The sequence below is a fragment of the Hemiscyllium ocellatum genome, chromosome 37 (genome assembly GCF_020745735.1).
Source record: "Hemiscyllium ocellatum isolate sHemOce1 chromosome 37, sHemOce1.pat.X.cur, whole genome shotgun sequence".
NCBI lineage: Eukaryota > Metazoa > Chordata > Chondrichthyes > Orectolobiformes > Hemiscylliidae > Hemiscyllium > Hemiscyllium ocellatum.
In genome coordinates, this window is record NC_083437.1 from 14,284,761 (window position 1) to 14,311,303 (window position 26,543).

At 43.9% G+C, this 26,543-nt stretch overlaps 1 protein-coding gene across 4 annotated transcripts in view; it reads right to left on the reverse strand.

Annotated features, from left to right (window-relative positions):
• The window catches only part of disp3 (dispatched RND transporter family member 3), a 501,842-nt gene that overhangs the window by 456,677 nt on the left and 18,622 nt on the right, over nucleotides 1–26,543 (reverse strand). For 3 of the 4 annotated variants that reach the window (XM_060852437.1, XM_060852434.1, XM_060852438.1), the window contains exons 2-3: nucleotides 16,241–16,346; nucleotides 6,150–6,256 (exon numbers count right to left, since the gene is read on the reverse strand). The gene's annotated coding sequence lies outside the window, so the exon portion shown is untranslated. The remainder of the gene's footprint in view (nucleotides 1–6,149; nucleotides 6,257–16,240; nucleotides 16,347–26,543) is intronic. The other variant, XM_060852435.1, reaches the window with a different exon arrangement.

A 26,543-nucleotide genomic window follows, 5' to 3' on the forward strand; every position in this document is an offset into this window, starting at 1 on the left:
CTTCTCCCGCCTCCAACACACCCCACCCACTTGGAAACCCCATGCTGGCCCATTACCCGCCCTCAATCACTTCATTTCCAACTGTCACTGTGACACTAACCGCCTCAACCTTTTTACCCCTCCTCACCCACTCCACCCTCTCACTCTTGCAATGTGCAGCCCTCCACTTTCTTTGTTCCAACCCCAACCTCACCATCAAACCAGCAGATGGGCGGGGGGCACTGGTAGTTTGGCCTACCAACCTCTACACTGCTGTAACCAGGTGCCAACACACAGATACCTCCTCCTACTGCCCCCTCAACAATGATCTCACCTCCAATCACCAAACCATCATCACCCAGACTGTCCACAACCTTATCACCTCAGGGGATCTCTCACCAACAGCCTCCAACCTCAGAGTCTGCTGACACCGCATCACTCAATTCTACAGCCCACCTAAAATTCACAAACCTGACTGCCTCGGTTGACCCATTGTCTCAGCCTGCTCCTGCCCCACCAAACTTATCTCCGCTTACCTTGACATCATCCTGTCCCCGTGGTCCAGGATCTCCCCACATACGTTTGAGACACCACTCACGCCCTTCACCTACCCCATGGCTTTCGCTTCTCTGGCCCCCAACATCTCATCTTCACCATAGACATCCAGTCCATGTACACATCCATCCACCATGACAAAGGCCTCCAAGTCCTCCATTTCTTCCTCTCTCTACCAGCACCCTTCCATTGACACTTATTCGATTGGCTGAACTGGTCCACACACAACAATTTCTCCTTCCAATCCTCTCATTTCCTCCAGACCAAATGGGTAGCTATGGGCACCCACATGGGCCCCAGCTATGCCTGCCTCTTCGTTGAGTTCGTGGAACAATCTATCTTCCGCAGCTACACCGGCACCATTCCCCACCTTTTCCTTTGCTACATTGATGACTGTAATACCTTGTACTCCCACAAGGAGGTTGAACAGTTCATCAATCTCATGAGCACCGTCCACCCTGAACTCAAGTTCACCTGGACCATCTCGGTTACTTCCCTCCACTTCCTGGACCTCTCCATCTCCATTTCCGGCAACTGACTCAACATGCCGACATCTACTTCAAAACCAGCGAACCCCACAGCTACCTGGACTATACCTCCTCGCACCCTGCTCCTGTAAAAATGCAATCCCTTATTCCCAATTTCTCCACCTCCGCCTCATCTAATCCCAGGAGAATCAATTCCACCACAGAACATCCCAGATGGCCTCCATTTTCAAAAGACTGCAATTTCCACTCCCACATGGCCAATGATGCCCTCCAACACATCTCCTCCACTTCCTGCATCTCCATCCTGGAATCCCACCCCTCTAATCAGTGCCCCCCCCCACCCCCACCCCAGTCCTCACCTTCCACCCCACCAACTACTGGATACATCGCAGCATCCTCTGCCATTTCTGCCACCTACAAACAGATCCCACCACCGGGGATATATTTCCCTCACCACACTATCTACATTCTGGAGAGATCCTACCCTCTGCGGCTCTCTTATTTGGTCCACACCCTCCACCAACCCACACTCCTTCCACTGCCACCACCTTCCACTGCCACCACAAGAAGTGCAAAGCCTGCGCCTACATCTCCCCCTCACCTCTGTCCAAGGCCCTAAAGGATTCTTCCACTTCCAACAGAGATTTACCTGGACTTCCACACACATCATCTAATGTATCCGTTGCTGTCGATGTGGTCTCCTCTACGCTGGGGAGACAGGACACCAACTTGCAGAATGTTTCAGGGAACATCTCTGGGACACACGCACTAAAACAACCCCACTGGCCTGTGGCCGAACACATTAACTCCCCCTCCCACTCCACCAAGGACATACAAGTCCTGGGCCTCCTCCACTGCTAAACTCTAGCCACCTGACGCCCGGAGGAAGAACACTTCGTCTTCCGCCTTGGCACCCTCCGACCACACGGGATCAATGTGGATTTCACCAGTTCCCTCATTTCCCCTCCACCCACCGTATCCCAGATTCAACCTTCCAACTTGGCACTGCCCTCTTGAACTGTTCTGCCTGTCCATTTTTCCATCTATCCATTCCACCCTCCTCTCCAACCTATCACCTTCACACCCACCTTCATCTACCTGTTGCATTCCCAACTTTCAAGCCTCACCGCTATCCCATTTACCTCTCAGCCCCCTTGGGCCACCCTTCATTCTTGATGAAGAGCGTATGCTCGAAAAGTTGACTCTCCTCAGATGCTGTCTGACCGACCATGCTTTTCCAGCACCACACTCTTCGACTCTGATCTCTAGCATCTGCAGTCCTTATTTTGTCCACAGTAGTAGTGTCCCTATTTCTGAGCCAGGAGATCTGAGTTCAAGTCCCACCTGCTTCAAAAGGTGAGAGCTAACATCTCCAAACAAGTTGAAAGCAAGGAAATCAACAAGTTTGCAAATGAATAACTTTGTTGTCAATTAAGATTATATCAGCTATATCTGTCCATTAAAATAAACATCTGATTTTAGAGTATTGTATCCATTTTCCAAATAACATTGTATAAGGTTGCTCACATTTACTTAATGATCCATTTACAAAATGGAACAGAATGAATATGTTTTCTACATTTTTAAGTTGAAGTACAATCACAGAAAAGCTTCATTGATTCTAAAAATATAGTTATCCCACGCAGAGAGCAAAATGATACCATATATAACAGTAAATGAAATCATATGCAGCCTTGTGTACCCAAAGTTAGAAATAATCACATTTTCAGAAACAAGTACCACAGCTGACATCAAGCTGACACATGATTAATTCAATTGCAAACTATAGCGCTGTCGTGAATGATGTAGCATCCAGAGTAATTCATGTTTACATACAGATATAATATAGCTCTTAATTTTTTTCCAAGTAATATAACAACATAACATTTCCCCAAGTGGAATGACCGAGACATGTTGCATTCTCTCAGCTTTGCAGCATTTCATATTTTCAGGTTGAGGCTAGTTAATCTTATTTGCAGCATACAAGGCAAAGCAGGGAACAAACACCAACATTGGTTGTGGCTTTACAGAAATGTTAATGATCATGAATTAATTTATCATATGACATTTTATACTGTATAATACCAGACGATAACTTTAACATTTCACTCAATTACCATAATAAAGGATTTCCACATTCTAGCTGAGTTGCATTTACCAGGACACGAACACAGGTTTTGTACTTGATTTACTGGTATTATTAACATGGCTGTAATAGCAATCCTGTCCAAGAAGCCTAAACAATTACTCCAATATATTGCTGCAATTTGCACCCTCTCATTTCCAGCTTAGGTTTATTGCTTTCTTGAGTCTTCAATTTACTCGTGTTATTCTCCTTTCCTTGTCAGACAAGTAAATAAATTAAATGCCCTCCACAACCAAATTTCTTTTTCAAATTCAACAGACGAATGACAGTCTTCAAAAGGAGATCAGGCAGATGATAGCTTGAGGGGAAGGAATGGGAAAACGTTTTATTTATCGTAGCAATAGATATAATAGTCTAATCATCAAAGAAATCATCAAGAGGATAAAAGAATTGCTCAAGATGCATGTTCTTGATAAGCAAAAGTACAAATGAATAAACTTCTGTCTGACCTAAGGACATTCTAAAGCACATCTCAAATCATGAATTAGCCTTGAAGCACAAAGAAATTCCAAAAGCAAATACAAAGCATTGATCTATCATTTTGTATTTGGTGGTGTTGGTTGAATTGATTATTTTAACCTTAACATCAGAAGACTGTTCATGAACAGCAAGCAGACATACAGAACCTCTGTTTACTTTCTTAGTGGAAACACTGCAAAGGCAAAAACACCAAACATACTGGAAATACGAAATTAAAGCAGAAAATTCTGGAAATATTTGCCAGATTTGCAGCATCTGTGGAAAGCGAAAAACAGTTAGCATTTCAGGTCAATGGCCTTGCATCATAAAGGGGAATATTGGAGATGCAAAAGGCTTTAAAACAAGTAGTCTCAGTGATGGGAGAGTGTTGGGAAAAGCTGCAAGAGAAGATCTACGATAAGTTAAGAGGCATGAGAGATTCAATAACAAAATGACTAATGGTACAAGATAATAAAGAATGGGGAGAGAAGTAAAGGAACGAATTGATGCAAATGGCAAAAATCATGATCGGCTGCCAAAGAGAAAATGAAACCAATAAAAAAGAAGTTTAGTTAGTATAGATTAGATTACTTACAGTGTGGAAACACGACCTTCGGCCCAACAAGTCCACACCGACCCTCTGAACAGCAATGCACCCAGACTCATTCTCCTAACACCACGGGCAATTTAGCATGGCCAAATTTACGTAACCTGCATATTTTTGAACTGTGGGAAGAAACCGGAGCACCCGGAGGAAACCCATGCAGACGAGGGGAGAATGTGCAAACTCCTCACAGACAGTTGCCTGAGGCGGGAATTGAACCCGGGTCTCTAACACTGTGAGGCAGCAGTGCTAACCACTGAGCCACCATGCTGCTCACTGCCACCGTGCCACCCACTCTGTTAACTCTGTTTCTGTCTCCAAAAATAATTGTTCGTATGAAAGTGGGAACTCAAACAGGCAAAAAAATAATTTCAAGCCACCACTGTTTTGTAGCACCATTCTGCTCCTCAACCAGTTTCTGGAAGGCTGAATAGGACCTGGAACATTCATCTCAGAAGCAGCTGAAGTAATGTTTAGTCAATCTAAAGCCTAATTAAGGATTGAAATTGGTGGTCAAAGGAATTTCCAATTGAGCTGCAGAACCTCACTGCATCAGGACTAATGTGGTTGTCTAGAATTGGCCTACCAATTATGGTGGACCAGGTGGACAGGACACCATTATCTTTGAAACCTTGCCCCACCTACATGGCTGTGTACCCACAGGCTAAATTGAAAAGGATTCTCCCTCATCATTATGATCCTGTCGCTGTTTCAATTATTCAGGCAACTAATTCTTCAACCTGGTGAACCAGTCAAGTTGATGCTCCCATTACAGTGTGGGATTGGGATATACATTGAAGCAAAATTTCCCAATCCAACCACTATCAGATTGCTACACCAGAGCCAAACTGTCTCCACAACCCTCCACAACTAAAGGTTATATATTCAATTTCTGATTGAAATTCTCAGTGAAATGAGCAGCCCCCATATACAAAATTAAATCCTTTCAAAGACAATACTTCTAAAGCATTTTCCTTTAGAAAGAAAGTGTCTAAAAAGGATTAAAACTTTCACTGCAATCCCAGCAGGTCTTTCTGGATCTGTAGCTCAGTTGATCTTTTATTTTACGGAGTGGGAGGTATAGTCGTATAACTGGAGAGTCAATGCCATTTGATCTTTCACCCAAATACTTGGGCAATTTTTATATCATCTTGAGACAAGCTACATAATAAGACTTAAAGCAGACTCCAGTGGTCAACAAAAGAGCACAGTGACTCCAGATACCCAAGCCGATATTATATCAATGTCACTTACACAGCACTTATTACATAAAACTTCAGCAAATTCACCATGGGTAATTTCATGAAACAGTACATCCTGTGAAATTTGACTATTACTGTACAAATTTACACATTTCAAAAAATAGCTGCACTGCTTGGATGCTGGAGTTGTCACTGACCATCTTGCTCACTGTAATCACAGGACTGTTCAGCAATCCAGTAACAAAGTGGTACCTATTGCCCAGAAAGGGTTCTGCATCCATTTGTCAACATGTCCTGCTTTCACGTTTGAAGTTACTGCTGAGGTAAATGATCAGAATTTTAGTTGATTGGCCAAATTTGAGTTTAATGGAAAACTGAAGTCTTTTGAATAACCACGCAACCTAAGGTTAAGCATCAATGTGTTTACCAATTTGCTTCAGTCATCCTTTAAGACCCTGTTATGAACTTATGGTTGACAGCCAAAAGATTTCAGTTTATTGTAAATTTCTTCCCTCCTCCCTACCTGAAATATTCTGTGATAGATTTTCTAATCAAATAAGGTTTTAAACAGGAGTGTGGACTGTTCAGTAAGTTTTGAATTCAAGAAAAAAAAGTGGAATTAAGAGTCTAATGATGACCACGAATCCATTGCCATTTGTCAGAGAAAAAAAAATTGGTTCACTAATATCCTTTAGGGAGGGAAATTGCCATCTTACCTGGTCTGGCTTACATGTGACTCCAGATCCACAGCAATGTGGTTGACTCTTAACTGGGCAATTAGGAATGGGCAATGCATGCTGGCCTAGCCATCAAGGCCCTCATCCTGTGATTGAATAAAAAAGACTAAAGGTAACTTTGTGATGATAAGTGAAGAGGAGATAACACAAATAACATCTTATACAGAAATAAGGGCAATAATGAACAGACAACAAAATGCAGCTGTCACATCCCATAGAGGAACACAGCAAAAAAAAAGACTATTTGGCTCATTAGTTGACAGCAGCTCTTTATGAATTGTCTCTTATTTCAGCTAAATGCATCAACACATTGTATTTAATTCATCTTGGTTCATGTTAAATTATCTGCAATTGTCACCTATCTGTGGTAGCCAGTTCCACATTGCTATGACCTACGTAAGTACATTAATGCCGATCCAGTAGTGGTTGAGAATCAAAGTTAAAGACTTAAACAAAGTCTGCAATTTACCTATCTGATGGAATAGAAAGTACTGAACGGATTACCATACTAAATCAAAACTACTGCTTATAACATATACATAGGTTATAGCCACATGTAAACAAAACCATGAACTAAATACATAACTGCTGTTTGAGTTAAATCCTATAGTTGTTTTAAATCCATACACACCTATAGGTACAGACAGACAAACAAGAAAACATTGGTGTAATGAGTGTAGGGAAAAGAGAAAACTGGGGAAAAAATACAATATAATGACACTCAATAGACTGATATTTCTTTTTCTCCCCAAGTCTTCTGTTCTTCAATCTTCTCCAAGTTCTTTCATTTCTTGACAAGAGGCTAATTATACTAATTTTAAAAAGTCTCTGCGTTTCTGGATGAAGGCAATAAATCAGAGCAGCTAATAAGATAAAATATTAGGCTTTCCTTCAGGCATTTTTAGTGCAGAGGAAACAGACACAGAACCTGCTCATCCAACAGTCTGTAGGTTTTTCACCCTCTATTGTAAAACCCAAAGTTGTCACCTACACAGAAAACAGACAGCTGTTATCAAGCTGATGAATTCAGGTATCCACAACTGGTCACAGTTTCACAAACAGATCAGCTACCTGCTATCAGTCAAATCACTCTCTGCTCAGTCACACACATCCACCCTCCAATGCTGTGCTAACTTACTTTATCTTCCCTTGCAAAGGAAAGAATATAAACACAACTCACAATGAGTTCCAGTCATTCATTTTCAAAAGTGTAGCATTTCTTTCTCTACTGTTTGGTTTTAAAACATTCCTTATTCTATTTCAGTCCACAATCGAAAATAAAAGAAACCTAAAAATAAAATCCTTACAAAATTCTAACCACTAAAGATGTTTATCCTGAATTTCCTGTTAAATGTATCAATATTGACTATTTCCCTTTTCTGGCCTATGGTTTGGACTGTCCAACAAGTAGAAATATCTGCTACATGCTTATCCTATGACAGCTTTCCATAATCAAGTCATCCTCCATCTTATCATTTTTAAGAGAACAAAATGCTTAATTCTCTTAGTATTCCTGTTAAAAAAACATCTTTCAGCTTTAATATCATTTTTGCAAATCCTTCCAATGCTTCTCCAGTGTGTCCTTTTCATAATATAGAAACCAAAACAATGCACTTCACATGAATTGTGACCTAACTAAATGTTCTACAAATGCTTAATACAACTTCTCTGCTTTCAACTTAACCCTTTACAAATGATGCCCAGTCAAACCAAATTATACATGACTCATCATATTTACCGAGTTGCATATGCCTGCTTGTACGTACACAATAACAGAGCAATTGTGAGTGTCTAAATTATTGTGTAGTACCATATTCAGTCTCTCATCTGCTATCTTTTCAAAGAATAGGACAGCTTTAACCAGAGATCCAAGCATCAGTACCTTCATGACTCAGAGACCAAAACCGACAAGACAAAAATTGTGCTGATGTTAAAGGAAACAGTGTAAGAAAAGGGCACAGTAAAGATGATGAAAGAATAGTTGAGCATTCCTGAGCTACTTATTCTCCTTTTTCGTTTGTGAGATCATGAGCAATGCTTGCTAAATCCTTGCTTTGGCACAGATCCTCACTCTATTTTGTTAGTACCTGGTAAGGAGGGATGAATTTTCCCATTCTTACTTAGACCATCACAGTTTGGCTTCAGAATTTAGAGAAGAAGTATATAGTCAATTCTGTACAAGTTCATAATTGCTTTTTGAGGCTATGAAAATTTCAATCTGATAGGTTTCTTAGGTTAAATAATGAACAATTTTATAAACAAAAACTGCTCTGTGCTCAAGCTGAATTGAAAAATGTGGAGCTGGAAAAACACAGCAGGCCAGGCAGCATCCGATGAGCAGGAGAATCGATGTTTCGGGCATAGGTCCTTGTTCCGGAATGAGGCTGGTGTGCCAAGCGGGCTTTGATAAAAGGTAGGGGGAAGGGAATTTGGGGGAGTGGCACTGGAAATATGATCGGTGGAAGGAGGTGAGGGTGAGGGTGATAGGCTGGAGAGGGGGTGGGGACGGAGAATTCGGGAAGAAGATTGCAAGTCAAGAGGGCGGTGCTGAATCGGGGGGGTTGGGACTGAGATAAGGTGGGGGGAGGGGAAATGAGGAAGCTGGAGAAATCTACATTCATCCCGTGTAATTGGAGGGCTCCTAGGCGGAAGATGAGGCGCTCTTCCTCCCGGTGTCATGTGGTCAGGGTCTGGCGATGGAGGAGGCCAAGGACCTGCATGTCCTTGGCGGAATGGGAGGGGGAGTTAAAGTGTTCAGCCATGGGGCGGTTGGGTTGGTTGGTGCGGGTGTTCCAGAGGTGTTCCCTGAAACATTCCGCAAGTAGGCGGCCTGTCTCCCCAATGTAGAGGAGACCATATCCCGACCTCAAATTTACCTGGACCGTCTCAGACTCCTCCCTCGTCTTCCTAGACCTCGTCATTTCTATCTCGAGCAACCGACTCAACACAGACATTTACTACTAACCGACCGACTCCCACAGCTACCTAGATTACACCTCCTCCCACCCTGCTCCCTGTAAAAACGCCATCCCATATTCCAATTCCTTCGCCTCTGCCGCATCTGCTCCCAGGAGGACCAATTCCACTACCAAACAACCCAAATGGCCTCCTTCTTCAAAGACCGCAATTTCCCCTCTGAGGTGGTCGACGATGCTCTCCACCGCATCTCCTCCACTTCCCGCATATCCGCCCTTGAACCCCACCCCTCCAATCGCCGCCAGGACAGAACCCCACTGGTCCTCACATTCCACCCCACCAACCTCCAGATATATTGTATCATCCTCCATCATTTCCACCACCTCCAAACAGACCCCACACCAGGGATATATTTCCCTCCCCACCCCATCAGCGTTCCGGAGAGATCACTCCCTCTGCGACTCCCTTGTCAGGTCCACACTCCCCACCAACCCAACCTCCACTCCTGGCACCTTCCCCTGCAACCGCAAGAAGTGCAAAACTTGCGCCCACACCTCCCTCCAAGGCTCCAATGGATCCTTCCATATCCGTCGCAAATTCACCTGCAACTCCACACACATCATTTACTGTATCCGCTGCACCTGATGTGATCTTCTCTACATTGGGGAGACAGGCTACCTACTTGTGGAACGTTTCAGGGTACACCTCTGGGACACCCGCACCAACCAACCCAACCGCCCCATGAATGAACACTTTAACTCCCCCTCCCACTCTGCCAAGGACATGCAGGTCCTTGGCCTCCTCCATCGCCAGACTCTGACCACACGGCGCCTGGAGTAAGAGCACCTCATCTTCTGCCTAGGAACCCTCCAACCATACGGGATGAATGTAGATTTCTCCAGCTTCCTCATTTCCCCTCCCCCCACCTTATCTTAGTCCCAACCCCCGGATTCAGCACCGCCCTCTTGACTTGCAATCTTCTTCCCCGCCTCTCCGCCCCCACCCCCTCTCTGGCCTATCACCCTCACCTCCTTCCACTTATCGTATTCCCAGCGTCCCTACCCCAAATTCCCTCCCCTCTACCTTTTATCTCAGCCCGCTTGGCACACCAGCCTCATTCATGAAGAAGGGCTTATGCCGGAAACGTTGTTTCTCCTGCTCCTCGGATGCTGCCTGGCCTGCTGTGTTTTTCTAACACCACACTTTTCAACTCTGGTCTCCAGCATCTGCAGTCCTCACTCTCTCCTATGCTCAAGCTGAGACAGATTATGTAATACAACACCATAAGGTTACACACATTCAACTGGGCCTGTATTACATACAAGTATGCAGTGCAAAAGGTGAGGCTCACTGAGCATTGACTGTTCATGAAAACGTTAAAACAAAGGACTATAAAGCTAGCAGTTTGTTGACTTATCTCAAGGGGATGAATTAAAATTGGTGTTTCAGCTTTTCATTTATTCTTTTAGATGTAGTTCTATGGGGTAGATATCCACATTTTAAAACATCTCTATTGTTATGAAGGTGTAGAAGTACTGTACCTTTAAGAGAGTTGAAAAGCTAGCAAAACTGCCTGACACAGCACAAAGTGTTCTGAACAAGATAACAATGTAACACATGGTTGACACAGTGTAGCTGGGTTGCCATGAGACAAAAACAAATTCAAATTTGGCTAATTAGTTTAAATTATGTCCCAAGATACCAAACTCCAATGAAAATTGAATTTTGTATTTTGTTGACATCAAACCAATGAAATGATCCAAGGTTTTAGGGTACGAAACTGGATATTTTGAACAATTAGGGGGAGAAGTGCCATAGGCCAACAGATGTAGTTTAAGAGCTCTGAGAGGTACCTAACTGTGGAAGAAGTCTACGCAGCACAATATCACAACCAACCTGTAGAGAATCTACAAAGGAGATTTGGCAAAGGTGACTGGTTTTGAAATGTAATTTTTTTTCATAAATCGTAATCAGGAATTTTTATCGGACAAGTATTGTAGAGTAGGAGGTAAAAGATAGGTTTAAGAGAAAGGAGTTGTAAATAATTGTTAGTTAATATTCTCTGTTAGACTTAAAGAATAAAGTTGTTAATTTTTACTTTAAATATTTACATCTGGGATAGAACTTTGCCTCTCGTATTTTAACAGATTACAGTAGGTGTTGCTGGTTTATAAATTAGCAAAGTGGTTTACCCATTGTCGTAACACTGTTGACAGTAAAATTTCTTAAAAGGTTGATCACTTCTGTAGAACCAGGAACACCATTTTGGGACAGCTATCAATACCACATTCTTCTAATCTCTCCTTCAACCCCTCAAAGTTCCCTGCTTATTTGTTTATTCCAGAGCAACATTATTAGTTCATGTCTGTGGCAGGTATTGTTCGAAAATAGATAAGAACATTTCAAATCCTTGAGATGAGACATCAAAAAGTTTCCAGCTGCTGTGAAATAATAGAAGATAGGTGTCTTTTATGGTCTCGAGGGATATGATCGGTTTCATCCCACTTGGAATGTAAAGTTGTGAAAATTACAGTAGGCTAGACTGTGTTTATTTTGAAATATCTTTAAGACAAAAATACTTCCTTATAAGGTTCACATATTGGTACTACTGAGGTAATACTTCAAAATCATACTCTTCCTTAATGTCATATAATACATATGGATGAAACTGCACTTGCAGTACAAAGTACAGTATTGGTCCCCATATTTAGGAAAGGATATATCACATTGGAGGTAGATCAAAAGAGATTCCTGGGTAGATTCTTAGGAGATGGAGGTTAACTTATCAAGAACAGGTAAATAGGTTAGGCCTTTACTCAGTTTAAAAGAATGAGTGACAATTTTATTGAAATGTACTAGCTTCTTAAGTGGCTTGACAGGGTAAATATTGAGATATTATTATGTATGTACTTCCCCTTTTAGAGAACTAGTCAGGTGCCCCAGAGGGGTAGAACTTATGTCCGTTCTAGAACTGGCCATGGAGGTGTGAGCATCACCAAAGAATGTTCCTGTTCAGATTTATTTGTCTACCTGGCATATAATTCCTGGTTCCAAAGGAACTTAACAACTGGCAACCAAGATAGGATCCAGCGCGTGAACAAATTGCAAACACCTTTCTTTTTGGATGGAGGAGATGTTGCCAGACTTTGGAAATGGCATGGGATTAAGGAGTTAACGTCAAGAGAAGCAGTCACGAGGGGACTCTGGTCATGGTCCACACCAGGAGAGAAGGTACTCACCAGGGAGCTGTTTGAGGGCAGCAATTGAGAGGGTACTCAAGCCAACAGCTGAAGAAGAGTACACACTTGGGAACTAACAAAGTTGTGTGGAGATTGGTAGTGAGCAAACTCTGGCTTCAGGCAACACCAAGAAGGAATGGTGCACTTGTATAACTGGTGAGTAAGCAGCTGAGGTGGAAGCTGACTGCAAATACCCACTGGATTCCGGCGGCAGAAGCTGGACTCTATACACAGAACACTTTAATTCATTGTTAAAGGCAAACGAAGTGCCTGAGGTCATCATGGCACCAGTTTTCTTTGTACTATTGGGAGTAAGTCTTTGTGATTCTAAGCAGTCTGGTGCAACCTGAGAAACCTGCAGGGAAGACAATGCAAGAGTTGCGTGAAGAATTAAAAAATCATTTTGCAGCCAAACTGCTGATGATTATCAAAGATTTTTGTTTTTATAAACGGGCACAGCATGAAGCAGTATCCATCGCCCAATTCATGGCTGCCTAAAAGGGGTGAGAGGACCATTGCAAATTCAAAGGGTTCCTCCAAGAAACCTTGTAGGACCATTTGCTTTGTGGCCTCTGACACAAATCCAACCATCGTAAGCAACTAATAGGGTGATACATAAACTAAGGCAGCTTTTGAAATTGCTACCCCCAGCAAAGCGATGCAGTCGGCTAATGACGTGCGGGTGCATCAAGTAGTGTAAACTCAGTAGAATGCAGTACCAAATCATTGAATGCCGCTGATGTAGCAAGAATGGCCACAAGGAGTTATCGTGCTGCACTTGAAAAGCCCAATCTCGCAGGTAGAAGCGAGTGGGTCATATTACCAGAAATTGTCAGGTACAACCTAAACAAGGGTAGGATAGTCAGAAAAAATTCTAAGGACAAACATAAAGTACATGTCAGTAGACAGAAAGTCAGCTACATCTGCAGAAGAAGCAGAAGGCCCAGATACAGCAGTTTTAGTTAACAATATTGGTGGTGCAGGGTGAAGCTGATCGTTTCTGGATTCTACCCAATGTAGAGGGGAAGACTAAAAATGGACATGGATATGGATGGAGCAGTGTCTCTGATTCCAGAATCAATCTAAAGGTAGAGATTGAAGGCACTACCACTAAGGTAAAAACAATGACTGCAGATGCTGGAAACCAGATTCTGGATCAGTGGTGCTGGAAGAGCACAGCAGTTTAGGCAGCATCCAACGAGCAGTGAAATCGACGTTTCGGGCAAAAGCCCTTCATCAGGAATAAAGGCAGTGAGCTGGAAGCATGGAGAGATAAGCTAGAGGAGGGTGGGGTGGCGAGAGAGTAGCATAAAGTACAATGGGTGAGTGGGGGGGGAGATGAAGATGATTGGTCAGGGAGGAGAGGGTGGAGTGGATAGGTGGAAAAGAAGATAGGCAGGTCGGACAAGTCCGGACAAGTCATGGGGACAGTGCTGAACTGGAAGTTTGAAACTAGGATGAGGTGGGGAAGGGGAAATGAGGAAGCTGTTGAAGTCCACATTGATGCCCTGGGGTTGAAGTGTTCCGAGGCGGAAGATGAGGCGTTCTTCCTCCAGGCGTCTGGTGGTGAGGGAGCGGTGGTGAAGGAGGCCCAGGAACTCCATGTCCTCGGCAGAGTGGGAGGGGGAGTTGAAATGTTGGGCCACGGGGCGGTGTGGTTGATTGGTGCAGGTATCTCGGAAATGTTCCCTAAAGAGCTCTGCTAGGAGGCGCCCAGTCTCCCCAATGTAGAGGAGACCGCATCGGGAGCAACGGATACAATAAATGGATGTGCAGGTAAAACTTTGATGGATGTGGAAGGCTCCTTTAGGGCCTTGGATAGAGGTGAGGGAGGAGGTATGGGCACAGGTTTTACAGTTCCTGTGGTGGCAGGGGAAAGTGCCAGGATGGGAGGATGGGTCGTAGGGGGGCATGGACCTGACCAGGTAGTCACGGAGGGAACTGTCTTTGTGGAAGGCGGAAAGGGGTGGGGAGGGAAATATATCCCTGGTGGTGGGGTCTTTTTGGAGGTGGCGGAAATGTCGGTGGATGATTTGGTTTATGCGAAGGTTGGTAGGGTGGAAAGTGAGCACCAGGGGCGTTCTGTCCTTGTTACGGTTGGAGGGGTGTGGTCTGAGGGCAGAGGTGCGGGATGTGGACGAGATGTGTTGGAGGGCATCTTTAACCACGTGGGAAGGGAAATTGCGGTCTCTAAAGAAGGAGGCCATAAGGCATCCCCAGAGCACACTTTCGACATGGACAGATGTTGGCTCTGAAGAGCTATATGCATACTGGTGAAAGTACAGTTAAGAGACCAGTGTGAAGAATTGCCATTTTATGTAGTAAAAGGAGAATAACTGCATTATTTGGACACCTCTGATTACAAAAATAAAAGGTTGAATTAGGGCATGGTTAATTGGCTAACAGACTTAAACACGAGTTAGCAAGAAATCCTGGACAAGTACAAAGATGTCTTCAAAGGAACCCTGAGGGAACTGAAAGAGTGGAAACTAAATTACAGCTGAAGCCACGGACTCATCCTAGGAGCCTGAAAGTCATCCAGCCTAAAGCGTAGCAGAACTGGAACGGCTGGTAAATCTGGGAGTGTTGGAACCATTACCCTCCAGTGGATAGGTCATTTGTATCATTCCAGTCTTAAAAGCAGATGGTCTGGTGAGGATTTCTGGTCATTTTAAGGTCACAATCAACCCAGCCCTGAGTGCGGATCAATATCTCTTCCACTTATAGAAAATCTATTCAGTGGATTGGCAGGGGGAAAGAAATTTTTCAAAAATGAATCTGCCACAGGCCTACTTACAGATGAGGGTTACAAAAGAGTCTCAGCTGCTGCTGACAACAGTAGCACACAGGAGACTGTTCCATGACAAGTGGCTTTCTTTGGGCACCACAACAGTGCTAGCTCTGCTCCAGAGGACCATCAATCAAATATTAATATCAAGGTTATCTGGATGTTATTTTGACTGCTGGATCCTCTGAAGTGGAGCATTTTCAAAATTTAGAAGGAACCCTAAAAAATTTGCAGGAACATGATCTGCAACGTAAAAACAGAAATGCAAGTTTTTTAAAGACTGCTTAGAATACTTGAGCCATGAAATTGATGGTGAGGGACTGCACAAGGCACCCAAAATGGAGGCCATCATGAAGGCCAGTAAACCAGAGAATGTGCCTCAACCCAGATTGTTCTTGAGACTTGTAAATTACTATGGCATGTTTGTGACTGATCCCTGACAACCATGCTAAAACCGCTGCATTGGATGCTGGGAGCGGGGCAGCTATGGAAATGGATCCAGAATGATCAGGCAGCTCATCAGAAGGTGAAACAAGCCTTAAAAATGTTAACACATTTCAAATAGAAGTTGCCACTACAGTTAGGGTGTGATGCCTTGCCTTATAGGATTGGCACTGTAATGTTGTACATCTGACAGAATGGAGACAAAAGGCCCATCGCATTCACATCAAGGTCACCAACAAACATGGAAGAGGATTGTGCTTAAATCAAAAAGAAAGGATTGAGCATTGTGATTGGCATTAAGAAGTTCACCATTTTCTTTATAGCAGTCACATCGTGCTACTGACCACCCACAGACCTACAGCCTCCATTTTTGGCCCAAATACAGGCATACCATCAATGGCAGCAGCATATGGGTACAGATGGGAATTGGCTGTATCAGTCTACTCACAGAAGATCAAATACCACAGTCGTGAAGCATGGCAATGCAGATGTCCTGTCAAGGCTGCCACCACCAAGGAATAAAGATGTCCCAGACTGGAACCTGCAAATCATCTAATTTTCCCAGGATGTCAGGGCATCAGATGTAAAATGCTGTTCAGAAAGACCTAGTTTGGAGTCAAGTGGTTGATTTAGTCATGCGAGAGAGGACCAGTCATGGAAACAGCCCAGAACTAGACCCTTACCTGTGCAGGAGTCGGGATTTATCCATCTCAGAAGGGTGTTTAACGTGGGGGATGAGAGTTGTTATTCCTACCCCATTAACAGGAATGATGCTGGAACAAGAGCACCCTGGATTGGTATAAAGGAAAAAGCCAACAGTTACTTTTAGTGGCCAAATGTGGACTGCCAGATAGAGGAGAAAGTAGGATCATGCAAATATTTTTAAGAGGTGCACCAGCATTATCACCCCTTCATCCATGGGAATGACCTCAAACAGCATGGCAGTAGATACACACTGATTTTGTGAGATAGGCAGAGAAAATCATGCTACTTGACGTCTTGGATGTCCACTTCATGTGGGCAAGGTGGCAGTCAAGAGGTCAATATCAGCAGAAGCAACAATAGACCAACTGAATGAAATATTTGCCAGGTTTGGGAAACCTGAACAAGTCGTGACAATGGTCTACAGTTTATGGCATAAGAATTTGAGGAATACCTGGAAAATCAAAACTCAGAAATATGTAATTAGCTCTATATCACCTTTTGATAAATAACCAGGTGAAGAGATTTGTACAAACCTGAAAGGAGGCTTTATAGGTTTCACAAGGGGTGGCATCACTTGGATGGCACCCTTAATGTTCAACTATCAGGTCAGAACCATGTTTGACTTGCTGCAGGCAAAAGAGACCAGAGAGCTAGTAGGGTGAAATCAAGAAGTATAGATATGCAGAAGGGTGGGAACCTCAAGTTTTGAGGGCATTCCAATCAGGACAAACAATGTTGACCTGGAATTATAAGCCAACCATTTCTTGATATTGGAGTAAAAAATGAGGTCTGCAGATGCTGGAGATCACAGCTGCAAATGTGTTGCTGGTCAAAGCACAGCAGGTTAGGCAGCATCTCAGGAATAGAGAATTCGACGTTTCGAGCATAAGCCCTTCCTGATGAAGGGCTTATGCTCGAAACGTCGAATTCTCTATTCCTGAGATGCTGCCTAACCTGCTGTGCTTTGACCAGCAACACATTTGCAGCATTTCTTGATATTGCACAGAGTGAACAAATTGGATGAAGACTAATATCTGTGATACTGGAGGAGGCCAAGATGGACCATCCACTCGGCACTTCTGGCTAGAGAATGCTGCGAAAGCTTCAGCCTGGTCTTTTGCACTGATGTGATGAGCTCTACCATCATTGAGTATGGGGACATTTGTGGAGTCTCCTCCTCCAGTGAGTTGTTTAATTGTCCACCACTATTCACGATTGGATGTGGCAGCACTGCAGAGCTTAGATCTGATCTGTTGGTTGTAGGATCGCTTAGCTCTGTCTATCCCTTGCTGCTTATGCAGTTTGGCATGCAAGTAGTCCTGTTCAGTGACTTCACTAGGTTAACACCTTATCTTCAGGTATGCCTACTGCTGCCTCTGGCCTACCTTCCTGCATTCTCCATTGAACTAGGATTGATTCCCTGGCTTGATATAATGGTTGATGGGGGATATGCTGGGCCATGAAGTTAAAAATTGTGCTGGAGTACGATTCTGCTGCTGTTGACGGCCCACAATGCCTCAGGGGCACCCTGTTTTGAGTTGCTAGATCTGTTCAATGTCTGTCACACTTAGCATGATGCTAGTGGCACACAACACAATGGACATTATTCTCAATGTGAAGGTGTGACTTTGTCACCACAGGGACTGTGCAGTGGTCATTCTTACCAATACTGTCATGGACAGATGCATTTGCAGCTGGTAAACTGGTAAGGATGAATTCAAGTATGTTTTTCCCTCTTGTTGGTTCCCTCATCAATTGCCGCAGACACGGTCTAGCAAATATGTCCTTTAGAACCAGAGCAGCTGAATCAGTAGCTGCTGCCAAGCTACACTTGATGGTGGACATTGAAATCAGATCAGCCACAATTTTATTGAAAGGCAGGGCAGGCCTGATGTGTCAAATGGTCTACTCCTATTCATATTTCTCAAGTTCTTTTGTTCTTATATTTTTATGGGACAAGAAGCTGAAATGGGAATTGGACTGCTGCAAGTGAAATACCAGTAGTGTACTGATGACCTATGACCTCCAGAATTGTTACAGATATATTGGCAATCTAATTGTGAGTATGGATCATAGCATGAAAAGCAAAAGCAATACCTGGCTGGACATCAATTTGCAAAGTATACAGCTGGAACAGACAGTATTCATGCAGCTAAGCCTTGGATAATCAACTTCCTGTTGAAACCAGACAGGCCTGTAACTGCCTGGCCAGGTGCTAACAGCCACATTGTTTCAGAATGAACCAATGTTGACACCTCCAGTGTACCTGCTTTGTTAGTAAAATGTTATGCACATTTTGTGGCACCAAGCTCCTAGGAGGCCAGAGCATTTGATTCTTGAAGATTCAAAATCATCTTCTGTAACCTCCAAATATGTAAATTAGTCACTTACTGGAACGTCTGCTTCTGCCCAATGCTAATATGCAGAATCTTTGAGAAGATCATAAAGAGGTGGATAAAAAAAACAGTCTGGATCTACAGTTCTTTGCTTTTTGCATCTTCAACTGTTTCTCCAGCGAGACCACCTCAGTGAGATAACCCAAAGATGAGAACCAGCCCCAGATAACAGTGGAAGCCCATATTGACGACTGCAGATCCTGAAACATCAGCCAACATTCATAGGCTAACAAACAGTCTATCCCAGTCTTATTGAATAGGTATTACCAATCCTTTCAGCCAACTAGTTCAAATACAGTAATAGGGACCTGTGGATGGGGTGTAGTGAATCCGCAAAAGCACATGTCAAAGGCCAGTTGTACATTTAGATCTACTTATTGAAGACTCTGCTGAATAAATGGATGGAGTTTGATGGAGTTCAATCAAATAGTGGAGTGGAGTCTGATAGATAGTTTTTCTTGAATTAAGTACTCAATAAAGTTGCGCTAAAACTTCCCCAGACTCCAGTCTCCTTTGTCTATCGTAACGTGCCTGAGCTAAGAAGGGTTACTATAAACTGGTCTAGGTTATTCAGGGTATATTTACTCACCTTTTCATATTACAACTGCAGGATTTGCACATTAATAAAAGCAAGAGCAGCAATTGCACCATTTCAGATTGTAAGACCCTACAATGGATAGTGAAGAAAGCGGAGAAGATCATTGGGATCTCTTCTCTCCATCATGGACATTTACCTCACGTACTAAGTAAAAACAATGACTGCAGATGCTGGAAACCAGATTTTGAATTAGTGGTGCTGGAAGAGCACAGCAAGTCAGGCAGCATCCGAGGAGCAGCAAAATTGATGTTTCGGGCAAAAGCCCTTCATCAGGACCTTCCTGATGAAGGCTTTTGCCCGAAACGTTAATTTTGCTGCTCCTCGGATGCTGCCTGAACTGCTATGCTCTTCCAGCACCACTAATCCAAAATTTACTCCACACACTGCATTCGAAAGGCTAAGAGCACTGTGGAAGAGCCTACACACCACTCACTCAAACTCTTCTCCCTCCTGCCAGCTGGTAAAAGATACCAGAGCATTTGGTCTCTCATGGCCAAACTGTGCAACAGTTACTTCCCCCAAGCCATCAGACTCCTTAACACAGTGTAATCAGGCTCATTCCCAACTGAAACTATTTCGTATTGCTGCTAGAAAAATGTATATTATTCATCATTGTTCTGTTACACACAACTTGCATAATTTGCATTTCTTATGCACTTTATGCCATGTACAATTGTGTAGTTTGTGTGTCAATGTAGCACCCTCGGTACTGGAAGAAAGCCGTTTTGTTTTTACTGTATCAGTTGCACATGGTGGAAATAACAAATAAAAGGCTATTCTACTCTACAATGTTGCTTATTGATGCAATAAGACAGAGAATTTGGAGTTAAGAGAAGTCTGTCTGACAACAGTTTCTAATTGATCAACTGCAGCCTGTTTAAAAGGTGTAGGTGCCAGGTGAGCAGCAGACAGAAAATTTTCTTTAAACTTTGCAAAAAACAAATCACCAAATGCCAAGGCCTGCAGTGTGAGAATTATATATAGCCTTTAGATGGAAAGCATTCACCACTCACTCTTCATATAGCGAAAAAGACAGAAATATGACGAAAGAATTTTTAAACAAGGAACCTAAGTTTACTGTCAAATTGAAGAATAGCCATCACCCCACAGACAATGTCACGTTACCATTGTTAAAGATCACGAAGTTAGACAAGCAGGAGGCTGGGAGAACACAGCAAGCCAGGCAGCATCAGGAGGTGGAGAAGTCGATATTTCGGGTGGAACTCCTGGGGGTGGGTGTCAGGGGAGCTGCAGGTAAAGGGAGCTTGGGGGGAGAGCAGGGTAGTGAGGTGAGGGTAGGTGAAGACAAGTAGAGGGTACAACCTGGTTGGTTAATGGAAGGAATGAATCTAGTAGGTGGCCGAGAGAAATGGAGGGGAGGAGGAGTGTTGGGTTCTTCAGGCTGTAGGTGAAAAAGTGAGGACTGCAGATGCTGGAGATCAGAGCTGAAAATGTGTTGCTGGAAAAGCGCAGCAGGTCAGGCTTTCCTCATTCCTGAAGAAGGGCTCATGCCTGAAACGTCAATTCTCCTGCTCCTTGGATGCTGCCTGACCTGCTGTGCTTTTCCAGCAACACATTTTCAGCTTCTTCAGGCTGTAGGCTGCCCAAGTGGAAGATGAGATGTTGCTCCTCCAATGTGCGGTTTGATTTGTTGTGGCAATGGAGAAGACCAAGAGTGGTCATATTGGAAAGAGAGTGGCAAGGGGAATTAAAATGGGCAGTGACTGGGAGGTCCAGTTGACCACTGCAGGTCCTGCTGAGATGATCAGCAAAACGTTCCCTTAGTTTACATTTGGTCTCTCCGACGTAGAGAAGACCACATCGGGAGCACCGGATATAGTAAATTAGGTTGAAGAGGCAGGTGATCATCTGTCTTACCTGCAAGGATTATTGGGGCCCTGGATGAAGGTGAGAGGAGTGATGTGCTGGCAGGTTTTGCAACTTTTCTGAATACAGAGGAAGATACCTCGATGTTCGGGAGGGGTATTGGTGGGGAGAGTGGCGCAAACCAAGGATTGGCAAAGGGAATCATCTTTGTGGAAGGCAGAGAGGATAGGGACGGGAGGATGTGAGTGGGGTCTAGGTAGAGTTGGCGGAAGGATGATGCATTGGACGATGACACTAGTGGGATGGTAGGTGAGGACCAGGGGGTCTGTCTTAACTGCGTTTGTTGTGGGGGGGTGCTTTAGAGCAGTGGAACAGGGAATAGAAGTTTACATGTAACAATTTAACATGTATTACTTTTTTTTAAAAGGATAGGGAATGGCTTGAGTTCCATAGTAGACTGAAAAACCTAACTTGTAGGAAGAGAATTGATAACTGTGCTAGAATAAGTAATTATTTTAGTGTTAATGATGTAAACTGATGTGAATTGCTTTTATAATCAATAGCATTTAGTCAGGCAAGTTGATTAATTTGGTGGTATAATTGGGATTTATATATTCATATATTTTGTGATGGCTTGAGAAACAGCCGGGCACAATTTTCAGCATTATTGTCCCAGTTAAGTTGTGAATAAAGTTTGAGGGTTGATCACTGGGATCTTTTCAATCAGAGTGATGCAAGATTAGAAGTGGAATTAGTGTGTGTAAACAGTTCTGAAAGAAGGGTAACTGCACATGATATGTTAACTCTGCTTTCTCTCCACAGATGCTGCTGGGCCTGAGTTGCTCCAGCAATTTTTGTTTTTGTATCATATTTTCAGCACCTGCAGTTCTTTAGTTTATTAAATATAATTAATCTTCATTCATCGTCATTTGTAACATCATGTCTGTGAACATATGTATGCTTTACCATATAATAAACATATGATAGGGCAGCACAGTGGCTCAGTGGTTAGCACTGCTGTCTCATAGTACCAGCGACCTGGGTTTGATTCCAGCCTCAGCGACTATCTATGTGGAGTTTGCACATTCTCCCCATGTCTGTGTGGGTTTCCTTCCACAATCCAAAAGATGTGCAGGTTAGGTGAATTGGTCATGCTATATTGCCCATAGTGTTCGGTGCATTAGTCAGGGGTAAATTTAGGGTAGGGGAATGGGTTACTTTTCGGAGGATCGGTGTGGACTTGTTGGGCCGAAGGGCCTGTTTCTGTACTAGAGGGAATTTAATCTAAAAATTGTAATAATTTAGTAACACAGACTTGAATATTGCAGATCTGTTCAAAGTCTGCCCCATTTAGCATGATGATAGTGGCACACAACATTGTTCTGAACATGAAAGTGGGACTTTGTCACCACAAGGACTGTGTAATGGTCATTCTTACCAATACTGTCATGGACAGATGCATTTGCAGCTGGTAGACTGGTAAGGAAGAATTCAAATATGTTTTTCCCTCTTGTTGGTTCCCTCACCAGGTGCCGCAGACACAGTCTAGCAAATATCTATAGGATTTACAATTGCTTGCCACAGGACGTCAGACCTTAATGCATGTGGCGTACAGGACCCATTGGGCAGCCTTAAAAGGCTTCCTTGTATTCCCCCAGGCGCCGTGGACTGATGCAGATGCACGAGCAAATTGGCTTGCAGAAACCATTAAGCCTGTTATTATGACAGCAGCATAGCAAGAGGCACACTTTGGAGAAGTTATGTGCTGTCTGCAGAAAGCTAATGAGCCCATGCTTGACTTCCTTGCTTGCTTTAAGGAAGTTTGGGAATCATCAGCGGGCATCCCTCACAATGATCGTTTAGCGGGCCAGACTCTTGTCAATTGCATGCAACCCCACAACACCTAAACCTTCAAATCCTATAACTGCAACTGGCAGGAGACGAACTGGGATCCCCTCCTTCCTGCCGTTATCAATGTGGATCAACAGGGTCTTTTTGATTATAAGAAGCAAAAGGAGGCTTACTCCTGATTAACAAAGGCATGGAATCAGGGACAAAGCCAGGGACAGGGACAGCAATGCAGCGATAAAAGTAGATACAGATGCAGAGCCTATGGGAAATTAGGCCACTGGGTGCGAGAATGCCGGTCCAACCTCCCCCTTCAACAGTTGTCGCAACAGCAACTTCCCCTGCAGGCTCAGCCTCAACAGGCTGTGTTCACTCTTCACGATCCTTTTCCACACACCCCTAATATTTAAGGGTGCTGCATGAGGAAGGTTCTGCAGGCCAGCTCACTACAACTCTCCCACTCCCTGTCATAAAACGCCATTTGAGATGGGGCGTCATGTTGTCTCGGCTTTGATGGACTCCGGAGCCACCCAGACATCTGTGTCTTCCTCAGCGGATCTTCCTCTCAGCTCTGACACAGTTCCCACTTTGGTTGTCTCTGGAGTGCCCAGGGCTGAACTTCTCTCTACCCCGTTCCTATTGTCGTCAGTGTCCGACACTATTATGATTTCCCCTTCCTGTTGGTTGCCCTTCTCGGCCACCAGATTCTCTGCAAACTGAATGCCTCCATTCACTGCTCTCCAAAAGCCCTCACCTTGGAACTCCCTGACTCCAACAACTCATTTTACAGGCTGCCATGAGTGCTCTTCCACCGTCATCCTCTCCTGCTTCTTCCCTTTATGCATGGACCTTCCTGGGCAATCTTTTCTGTTCTTGCCTTATCTCTTGCCTCCTGCATTTGTTGCATGCCCCTCCCGTCCCCGACCACCTCCTTCCTTCACCGAATCATTCAGACAGGCTGTTTTCTGTCCAAGCTTCACTGCACTGCCACTTACCTTACCAACCCTGATCCATCTTATTTCGTTATTGCAGACCCCTACCTCAATTTGCCTCCAACACTAACATTGCCTGGATTTTATTAAGTTGGAAATGAAGGATTAGCTGCTGAAGTTCAGCTCAATGCCAAACAACAACTGCTTTTCTGAAACAACCTTGCCTCATTTCCTCATGTTGCAATCATTGCTAAAGCCTTATGGCACCCAAAGGATTTGGGGCCCATGGTGCCCAGACTCTGCAGTCTGCCAAAAGAATTTAAACCCCTGGACCCTGCGGATCCAGATTCCATGCAGGTTGTCTGCTTAAGAGAGGAGGAGTTTCAGGTACTTTGTTTTGCCTCATCTGAAAAAAAAACCTTTACCTTACAGACCCCATCACTGTCCCCTTCCTATGATAGCCCCTTATTGCTCAATAATGTGCCACCATCAATATGGGCACAGCACTTCAATGACGCAGGCCTAGTCCTATCTGCTCGACCTGATATGGTCACTGTGAAACATGGGGCCGCCTTGCCCTGTGGTAGATAGTACAATTGATCACCACCTGCCAAAGAAGGTATAAAATCAGTTATTGATTCCCTCTTACAGCAGCCCCTGCAACACTCCTATCCTCCTTATTCCTAAGTCAGGAAAACCAGGACAGTGGAGATTTGTGCAGGACTAGAGGGCAGTCAATCCCATTGCTGTCCCCTGCCCCCAGTAATGCCAGACACGAATGCCATCCATACCAGCCTCCCTGCTACTGCACTTGTTTTTCTGTCATTGACCTCTGCTCAACATTTCCCCCACTAAAGTGTCACCAGATAGCCAGTGACAGAAAGCTTATACTTATGGCAACCGCCAATATACATGGACATGGCTTCCCCAAGGGTACACTGAAAGCCCCACCGTATATGCCTCTGAAAGGACCCTGAAAGACCTCCACCTGCCATATAAAAACACCTTGATTCATTCTGCTGATGATATATTCATGGCCTCTGATTCACCTGATGCCTGCATGTACGACACTGCTGCATTGCTCCGCTGTCGGGCTCAGAATGGACATAAGGTCTCTGTTGAAAAGATGTAGCTCTGCCAACAGATAGTACAATATTTGGGCTATGAACTTTCGCATAGTGTTCTGAGACAATCTCAAGATTGCATCGGAACCATCATTAATCTCCTCCCACTACACGAACTGAGTTTTTGTCCTTTTTGGGCATGGTGAATTACTGCAGACATTGGATACCAGACTATCGAGTTATTGATGCATCTGTCCGCCAGGCATCTTCACCAAACCACCTGACCCAGGTGAACTGGACACCTGAAATGGCACAAGCCTTTAAGAACTTAAACAGTGCTTAACTTCAGCACCTGCTCTGGGCATCCTGATTACATGCAGCCTTTTCAACTTTATGTTAATGAAAAGGAGGGAAATGTGTCTGGCATTCTAACACAAATGCATGGGGAACCTCTGGTGCCTTATAGCCTTTAATTCTGTTCAGTTACCACCTGTTGTAAGGGGAATGCTGCTCTGTTTACGAGTTGCAGCAGCTGCCACTGTAATGGTAGAAAAGTCCTCCCCTATTGTACTAGATTATCCTTGTACAGTTTTTGTTCTTCATTCGGTCTCCCTGCTACCTAATTCAGTAGCAATTCAGCATTTTATGGCAGCAAGGAGAACTGGCTGTGAGGTCATCCTACTTTCTCACACTAATCTTATGCTTCAGCGTTCCCCCATTTTAAAAACTGCTAGCCTTCTCCCTATTATATAAGTTTCTCCGGCAGAGGACCATGTTCATCTGCATGAAGTCCATGCCCTGACCTTTTAGACTCTGTCAGACAACGCAGACATGATCCTTTTCACAGACTGATTCTCTTTTCGGCCCTCAGATCACCAAATGCTAGCTGACTATGCGATATGCACACCTTTTGAAACACTTGAATCTGCTGTGCTGCCAGAAGGAACTTCTCCACAAACCAAGTAAGACAGCTGGACACACATTGGAGCTAAGAAATCCTCTTTAGGAATAATGCTGCACCCTAACTGAAGGTTCATTTGCCCTAAAGTCTACTTTCATGTTCTTGCACTGGCTGCCCATAGGTCGACCATGTAGGAAAAGGAGGAATGATATATTAAAATGACTAATATGTCAACAAAATAAAAATGCTAAACCTTTAGCAACATATGATCATCTGCCAGTCTCAGACGAACACTTTAATTATGTACAGATTGATTTCATTCACATGCAAGCTAAACAGGGTTTAAAGTACATGTTGGTAATTGTTGACATGTTTTCTAAATGGGTAGAAGCCCTCCCCACCAGGAAAGACGATGCTAGAACAGTGGTCAAATGCCTCATGAAGGATGTGATCCTTAAGTTTGGAATTCCAGGGAGCATTAACAATGACAGAGGCACTCACTTTACCACAGTAGTTGCAGACAGAAGGTTAACCACTCTACCTGCTGGGTATGCACCCATATCCCCATACACTCTAAGGGAGGAATCCCCCTGAGATCCATTCCATTTAATGAATCCAAAACAGTAGAGTGGTGTTTGGAACAAAACTCCCCCCGGCAGGGGGGGTGGGGGGGGGGGGGGGGAGGGGGGAGGTTTGACCGGGAATCTCAACTCTT